Genomic DNA, 9,054 nt, shown 5'->3' with positions numbered 1-9,054 from the left:
GTCTAGAGAGGTTAAGTCACGGGCCTAAGGTAAGTGGCATAGCTGAGGTGTGAGCCTAAGCTTTCTGACTCCCAAGCCTCGTGACATGAAAGTGTCATCGAGTTAATATTGGTATCTGTCCCCACTTGTGACACGTCCTCCTGGCCTCTTCTTCATTCAGGCACCTTCCTGAAGGAGCCCCGCCATCCGCCAGTACTGGGGACGGAAGTGTGGAAGGGGAAGGCTCTGTGCCCGAGGAATGTAAGCTCTGGCAGGGAGCTGAACCCAGCACTACCACCACGGAAAACCCCAGTGCTATAGGAACGTGGATGAAAGAACGCTGACTGCCCAGACCGATGAGTCAGTGTGGCTCCAAGGAACCTTCCAGAGAGGCACAGCGTGGCCAGAGGTCCTGTGGGGGGCCAGGGGGCAGTCAGTATGGGGGAGATCTGGGGTGGGCTGCATGGAGCCCCATCAGGAAGCCACCGCCCCATTTGCCAGACTTTCACAAGTGCTCTGTGGGGTTTTAGGTGGGGAGGGGATTAGACCACATAGATACGTGCGGCTTATCTCACGGGATGGGCCCTTCTATTTCCAGGCCTTTGTGTTGAGCACTCCTCTCTCCAGCCTTAATCTGTTTCCAGGTGATTTTTCTTCTTGGTCGCTAAGTTGGCAGTTTCTTCCAAGGAGAGAAGGACCGGCCCCCGAAGCGCCACACCTGCGCGGGCGCGCATGCGCTGCTGAGGAAGGAGACCCCGGGCTGCCGACAGGCTGACTCGAGCCCGCGGGGCTGATGAAGCGCGGAGGCTTCTGAAGAGTTCTGGGTGAGTTCTCCTTGGCCACACCTGAACTATGTTTCGTTTTCCAGGCAGGGAGGGTTGTTTGTGCCCCCCCCCCATCATTTAAAAAATGCCACATGCTGAGAAAATTTAGTTCAGACCAGGGAAGAACTTGGAGATGAAACCTGGAGGCTTTTCCGAAGGATTTGTCCACGTGGTTTCTAGGAGACAAGCCATTGTAATTATGCATGGAAACCATCGTAGAGCCTGGGAAATTCTCTTCTCCCCATTAAGCTGGGGAGGCACCAAGTCGGCCCCGATCAGAAATGAAAATTATCAAACATCATGTGCAGTTTTAACAAGTTATTCTGAATGATTTGTGTTGTTCCTTCGGTGGCCTCCTCAACCCTTGTGGCTACTAGGACTTTGAGTCAGTTGGACCCAGTTTTCTCAACCATGACCCGATTGGCACGTGGGCTGGATAATTCCTTGTCCCAGGGCCTGGCTTGTGGACTGTCGGATGTGTAACAGCATCCCTGGTAGCAGCACCCACTAGCCACTAGTAGCAGCACCCCAGCTGTGACGGTGAAAAATATCTCCACACATTGCCGATGTTCCCCAGGGAACAAAGTCACCCCGGCTTGAGAACCACTAGTCTCACCCAGATTCTAAGCCTAGCCACTTTACTTCTCAGTTGCATGGTCTTTGGCAAGTAACCAAAACTCGAAGAAGCCCCAGGTTTACCCTCTTGAAAACTGGTGATCAGTGTGTTTGCTTTTCAGGGTTGCTGTGAGTTAATGCTTGTCAAATGCTGACCCCTTCACGCAATTCTCAGGAATGCCAAGTCTGTCTTCCCAATCCCCACCCCATGGTCTAGGACCCCTTTCCGTCATGCATATAGGGCCTCTGAGGTCTATCAACAATGAAACGGCCAAATAGAGCAACATAGAAGAACAAAGGGGTAGACTCCCTCTTGACGGGCAAGTAATTTGCTGGGTGTATCTACTCTGTTTCTATAGCTAAGCATCTCGTTGGAGGCAGGTGTCGCGGTGATGGAGTTGGGTCTGCTCTAAGTTGATTGGCATAGCCCTAGCTGCTGCCATCCTCATTCTTCCTTGTCTGCTTTCCGCAGATTCCATGCTAGAAGGTTTTTTGTTTTTGTTTTTGTTTTTTTCTTTTTTGGAACCTCACTCTCTATGTCCTTCGTTCCCTCCCCCTCTGGCTTGCGCAGTGCACAAACAGTTAAGGGCATTCGGCTTGGCTGCCTCCCCAGTCCCGGTAGACTACCTTGGAGGGACCGAATGAAATTGATAGTACTAACATTACATTGCTCAAATCCCCAAAGAAAGAGTAGCTGGGCGGCGAGAAGGAATGACCGTGGAGAAAACAGCTGTGAAGGGCAGCTATTGGTTTATCTTTCATGGAAAGAGAGACATAATGAATTCTAAATTAAGAGCAACAAGGGGCAGAGTGGTTTATCGGTCTGGCAGGGCTGTGCAGCCCAAGCTGGCGTGTTAGAAGTTCTGACTGCTGTCTCACTTGCATGGAGTCCTGGGATCCTCTGTGGGCCTGGCCATGTTTGGGGAAGGGTGTTTGCAGATCTTGCAGAAGAAGGCCATAGACAGGCCTGGGAGTCTGCTTGATGGTGGTGCTGGCACGGCCGGTTTACGCCGTCTGGGGAGGGTGGGCCACACGTATGCAGGGCCTGCGTGCTGGCTAGGCCCATACGTGGAGATCCACTGCTCGGGGCCTGGCCTCAGAGGACCATGCAGGCCCCTTCTTCCCTGTGTGTGCCTGTTTCTTCAACAACAGGCATCTGCAAGGGCTCTGTGAGGGAGGTCGTGAATTTGAGAAGGGGTTGGACTTTGTTGGCAAGCTGACCCTAACTTGAAACTTGGCTCATTTACCTTTTCAATATGAGATCTTCAGCAAGTGACTTCATTTCTTGGAGACTCAGTTTCTCAATCTTTAAAATGGGAGCAAAATAACAGATAACGCCTGGGAGAGTTTTTGTAAGTTTCAGACATAAGGAGCGTTGAGTCTAGCCCCTTATGGCTCAGACCGCTGGCCCAGGGATGGAAACTGGTCTTATTATTTGCCAGTGAGAATTAAGGCTCAGTGTGTGGAAGAGACTCGAGTGTCATCACTGGGCCAGGGAGTGGCAGTGCAGGGACATGCGCCCCTGTGTGCTGATTTGAGAACTGTGCTCTTTCTCTCAGACTGCAGCCGACAAACTTTAGGACACAAAAGCGCCAAGCAACGGGCCCATTGTGACGTAGAATGAGGTTTCTGTATCCCCACCCCTTATATGTATGGATCACTACCAATAGCCCCCTTTATTTCAAATTCTCGGCACCTGGTCAGGTATGGAGGCTGGGAGCGTTTCTTCCATCAGCATCCAGGAAGCACCCTCAGGTTGGGGACCTCACTGGTGAGAGAGATAAGATCCCTGGCCAGGGCAAATTGGCTCACGTATAAATGGTGCTTCAGTAGGTGGTAAAAGCTAAAACCCCATCATTATTGTATGAATGATCCACCTTGGGTAATGAAAGAGTTGAGGAAAGTAGGTTTCAAAGTTGATTGAAAACCATTGTTTTGTCTCCAACAACTCTTCCATTGCTTTAAGATTCTTGGATCTGAAAAGGCCCGGGGGTGGGGGAAGGCAGTGATTGCCGGAGATGGTGGGACCTGATAGCAGCCAACATGAATGAGGACAGTGGGCCTTTAAGGTGTGGGGTCAAAGCCTGTGGCTGGGCAGAGGGCTCTTGTGGAGCCTGGCAGAAAGCATATGAGCTTAGGAGCTGCAAACTTGCATGGATTGTAGAACTTTGCTATTTGAGAGCTGGGTGGCTTTGCTCTACGGCTTGACCTCTTCGAGTCTCAGTGCTCTTATCTGCAGAATGGGAAAGCAGCACCGATCTCCAGGACTGCTGGAGGAATGGGGTGAGACTGTAGGTGGCTGGGAGAGTGCCTGGCGGGAAGCAGGCTGTGGTACAGCAAGGAAGGGTCATGGCAGCTCAGGATGGAGTCAGATGTCTTGATGTTGCCTGGCCCTTCCCTCCCCCATGAGGCAATGTGCACAGCACGTTACAGTTGTTACTTATGTGGTCCTGTGAAAGGGGTAGGTAAAGGGTTCTCTGGGAGCTGGTCTTTCAGGTGTAGCAAGGTAGTTGTTTCTGATGTCCTGGGGACCCAAGTCTCCATTTTCTTTGGCCCCTGCCTGTATCTGTAAATGCTTCCTCTCTCCCTCCTCCAGGTGTGCTGGTCTTCAGTCTTCCTGGGACACATTCAGCTTCTTCTTGCCCCAGTGTCTTTGCACGTGTGAACCTCTCTGCCTAGAGCAGTCTGCCTTGGATCTGCTTGTATATTTGACCCTTTTAATTAGGCTCCAGCCTGCCACGTCCTCAGGATGTCCTCCCTGATGATAGGGCTTAAAGTAGCCTCCACTCTCACCCGATTCCACACCCCCCTTCCCTTTGTCGCGTCAGTCTGCTTAATTTTCTGTATCTCTCACTGCTTTAGGAAATGTCTTGTTTATTCACTTGACTTCTCCCCCAACTAGATCTTGAGCCCTGTGTGAGCTGGGATCTTGTCTGTCTTATCCATCCATTTGTCTCTGATGCCATTGTTGAAGAAAAGAGCGAAGAGAAGCAAGAATGCTGTAGCCGGTGGTTTGCCACACCTTGGCTGTTGAGTGGCCCCTCCATGGGCTCTGGTTTCAGTCTTCCATGGCGGGGAAGTGAGGAGGGTAGCCTCACAGCTCAGAAGTAGGCGTGCTCTAGATACTGGTGGGGAGGTGTGGCAATAACCGGTGGGGGATAGGGAGAGAAGTGTGTGTATTCCTCACCTGCCTGCATCCAAGAGGCTTAATATCCTTCTGTACTAGAGTCCAATTCTGTTCTCTGACTTGAGGGATAAGATGGGCCAAGGGGAGAAGAGAGTTGAGGGCCACAGTAGGATGCTTTCCCTGAGTAGAACTGCCAGATGGAACAAATGAAAATGTAGGGCATCCAGTCAAATTTGAATTTCAGATAAGTAACAAGTAATTTTTTATTATAAGTATGTCCTAGATATTGAGTACTCATACTAAAAGCCATTCATTGTGTATCTGAAATTCCAATTTGACGGGGCATCCTGTATTTTATGTGGCAACTTTATTGAGGAGTCACAAAACGATTCAGTGTCCTCTTGCTCAAATTCATTGAAAGGGGCTGCTCCTCTGGCCCACCTCAAGGGCATTTTCCGGTAGTAGCTACAGGGCATTATTTGGGCAAACAGCTCCAGTGCCAGACCCTGGCATGGAGCCCTCCAAAATGGCTGGCTGTGAGGGGGAGTGCCTTCTAGGAGCTGTGAGCTCTGCAGCTTGCTTTCTGGGGATTGTCCTTTCAGGGTGTTATGTCAACGCCCCTTCCCCTGGAGCATGTGACCATCACATTCTTGCTCTAGTCATGCTATGTTGTGTCTGCCGCCATGCCTCCACTTGAAGCCCTGGTTCTCGTGCATCAGGCGTTCTTCTTGCCCCTCTCCCCAGAATGGACCTTATAGATTTGACTCAAGGTTTGTGTTTTGTATTGAGACATTTCCTAAGGGGGGAGGAGGAACAGAAGCAGCCCTGGCTCAGTCGCCTTCATCTCTGCTCTGAGCCTGGGCATCTGCATTCCTGTCCTGCTTCCACTCCCTTCACCCAAACTGCCTTTGTGCTCACAGGTTTTCCTGTGGTTAGCCCTGCAGGACTGTGGGGCTTTATGGAGATAGCCATGCTGGCCAGTGCTGTGGACTGGAGTTTATGTGGCCGGGAAGAAAATAACTGTTGTGTGATTGTGGTGTGGTTCTTTGCCCAGTTCTAGGTGGGGTAGAAATGTTAGCAGGTTCCCTTCTGGCAGCCAGACTCATTTTCTAAGGCCGGTGCTTTCTGCCTTAGCAGACCAGTTCCCACTAGGAGAGAGTTTGAGACCTTAAGTCTGGGTGGCTGGTCCTTTTGTGTCTCGGAAAGTCACATTACCTCCCAGCCTTGGAGTCACAGGCTTTGGGTTTGGTCAGCCTGGAGTCCACGTCTTAGTTCTGCAAACTGCTAATGATGAAAGCAGTCCCTTCACGGGCAATGTAGCTTATGCTATATAGTCTAAGAGCAAACATTTCATCTAGTGGAAAATATCCTTAAAGTTTTATTCCTCTGGACAACTGCCATGACTATGACTGGGACCAGCTATGTAATTTCTGGGTCCAGTGTGAATGAAATATGGGCCCAATGTTAAGAAAAAAAAAAGTATTAACGATTTCAGGGTGCCTGGGTGGCTTAGTTGGTTGAGCCTCTGACTCTTTTTTCTTTTTCGTTTGAAGATTTATTTATTTATTTGAGAGAGAGTGAGCGAGCACGAATGGGGGGAAGGGCAGAGGGAGAGAGAGAAGCAGGCTCCCCACTGAGCTCCAGAGGGAGCCCCACGTGGGGCTCGATCCCAGGACCCCAAGATCGTGACCTGAGCCGAAGGCACACACTCAACCGACTGAGCCACCCAGGTGCCCTGAGCCTACGACTCTTGATCTCAGCTCAGGTCTTGATCTCAGGGTCATAATTTTAAGGCAGGGACAGCAGAGTATGAAGCCAACCATGGGGCCTTCCGAGTGCGGCGCCGTGAGTGACGGGATGTGTCACATGCCCATGGAATTTGCTGTAGTCATGGCCACTTCAGAGCACTGGAAGGTCATGTGTCCCTTTGTGGTCCCGAACACTGTGAGTCGCTTTATTCTCTAATGTGATAGACTCTCCCAGTTTGATTACTTGGGAAGCGTGGGTCGCTTTCTCGTGGATGGGTGCTTGGCTAATATTCATTCCAAAGGCAACAGGTAAGATCGATGTGTTACAGAGGGAGGTGTGAGAGTCCCAGGCTTCTCTCTGCCGGTCAGTCCTTCACATTTCTTTCTGCATGCAGACGTTCAGTATTAACAAGGAGAGCCCTGGTTCAACATTTCATGTCCGTGTTCTTTGTCTGCATAGCAGGAACCATTTACCTTGGTTAAATGGCACCGTCATTCTCTTGTCATTTTTCTTGCATGACAAGTAGGGACAACTCAGGCTTTGGATCGTTGATGCAAAGAAAGAACTCCTGCCATGTTTGGATGCTCCAGCATTGTCACACGTTGCCCTCCTGTCATCTGGTCCTAGATCCCTCATTACAGTGCAACAGGACATTGGATCTTATAATTGACCAGAAACCGAACAACAGAACACTGTTGAGGAGCTCAGCGGTGTGTTGTGGCAGCTCTGTATATGTACCCATGCACACATGTGGGCAGAGTGCTCCCTGCCGCCAGTCCTCATTCAGACTGAACATCTTCAGGGCAACGCCAGACATTTGCCCGACCTCGCTGGGAGAGAGTGGCCTTCTCTACATCTGGTGAAGTTCTTCCCGATATGAGGGCTCCAGGACCAATCTTGGAGGAAGGGAAGTGAGCTCTTGAGAACTTCAGTGGGCAAGGCAGTCTAGACACCCACGATGATGGGAATGGATGGCACCCAAAGTCCATCCTGCCTTTGGTTCTTAACATGTCTCAGAAGCACCTGGAGAGAGTTTTCCAGAAACAGGTGCCAAGGCCCCAGCCCCAGAAGTGCTAGGTTCAAGGTATCTAGAATAACATTTGGCTTGAGAATTTGACGATATTTTCAGGAGATTGGGATTCCTATACTTAATTAAGTCCTGCTGGACTAGTGTACCTTCTACATTTTAGATAGAAGGAATCTAGGAGCTGGAATCGTACCCTCCCAAATTCAGGGATTGATTTTATTTAGGGACAAAAATAACGTTCAAAATTTGAGGATTTTTAAATAATAAAATCCTATCAATACAAATGGTAACGGATCCAAGCTTTGGGCTCATTTAACCATTTTCTAGCAAAATTGCTAAGAGAATTAACTAACGTCATACATTTAGTCAGCATGAGAAATAGGATTAGAACCTGAGTTACCTGAATCCTCAAGCAGTTTTTCCTTCCAGTATGTTCCCTCATCTTCTGCTTTGCTTAGACCTAGGTCTAGCTGGTCAATGAATTGAATTGATTAGCTCCTGTGATATCAGTACTATCTGTCTTAATGAGCAGCTGGATGCTTATACCTCCAAAGATAATGTTTACTTTGATTAAGAGTTTCTATTTGTCTTCATTTTTCCTTATTGTGGAGAGTCAGAATTCAGCACTCGCTGGGCTCAGGTGGCCCATTTTCTGGGGGATAGAAAGCACAATTCTCCAAGAAGCAGTTGGTGAGCTCCTGTCCCTACTTGGTGTGTTGGTGGTTGCCTTTCTTGGTCAGGCCCTAGTGGACACTGCAGCCCATCTTCCTGGTAATGTCATCATAATTTAATTATTACCACTCTGTGTAGCCCAAATATGTGTGATTTCTTCACTTGATCTTAGCCAAAAGGCCGAGAAGCGATTCAAATATGTGTGATTTCTTAAGGAAAAGTAGCATTTTCTGATTCCTTAAAAATACTCCCTGTTTTAGCCAAGTTTGCACACTGAACACCTTTTTGTAGGTCTTTAATTAAACACTGAAAAAGGTCCTTTGCCCTGAAGGACAAATTGGGCTAAAGGCCCTATTATGAACACACCCACCTTTGGAGGGAAACAATGTGAGCTGTGATTAGATGCAAATTGGTGCTTAAGAATAATTAGCCTCGGTGGCCTCTCAGGCAGCGAGCACCCTCACCCGATTACTTCTTCACTGCACCCCGAGTGCCTGATCCATCACGCCTCTGGGCTTTGCGGGAGCTGGAGTCGCACCCTCCAAAGCACAGAGATCGATTTTAGATGGGATCAAAACAAACATCCCTAATTTGAGGATTTTCTAAACAATAAAATTCTCTCAAGGCAGGTGGAGATGGACACAGGTTTTGAGTTCATGGAATCGCTTCCCAGCACTGACAAACGAGCTCCACGTGCAAGTCAGCAGAAGAATTTTTCATCGGGCTTGGCGGGCGGGGGTGGGGGGGAGCTCCCAGAGTGGTTTAGTGGCAGGCCTCTCTCCTGATGCCACCGCCAAGCTGTTGGCCAGGATTGCAGTCATTTCAAGGCTCCACTGGGGAAGGATCTGCTTCTGAGCTCATGCATGTGATTGTTGGCTGGCCTCTGCCTCTCACCATGTGGCCCTCTCTGGAGGCTGCCTCCGTGTCCCCACATGGCAGGTGCCTTCCATTTCTGCAGGGCAGCCTTTTAGCATGGCTTCCTCCAGAGTGAGTGATGAGAGGCAGAAAGTGTGGGGAGAGACTGAACCCCCACACGGAAACTGCAGTTAGTCTTAGCGTTA

Source organism: Ursus maritimus, unplaced genomic scaffold (assembly GCF_017311325.1).
Source record: "Ursus maritimus isolate PB19 unplaced genomic scaffold, ASM1731132v1 scaffold_27, whole genome shotgun sequence".
NCBI lineage: Eukaryota > Metazoa > Chordata > Mammalia > Carnivora > Ursidae > Ursus > Ursus maritimus.
Note: the sequence above shows the minus strand (reverse complement) of the source record.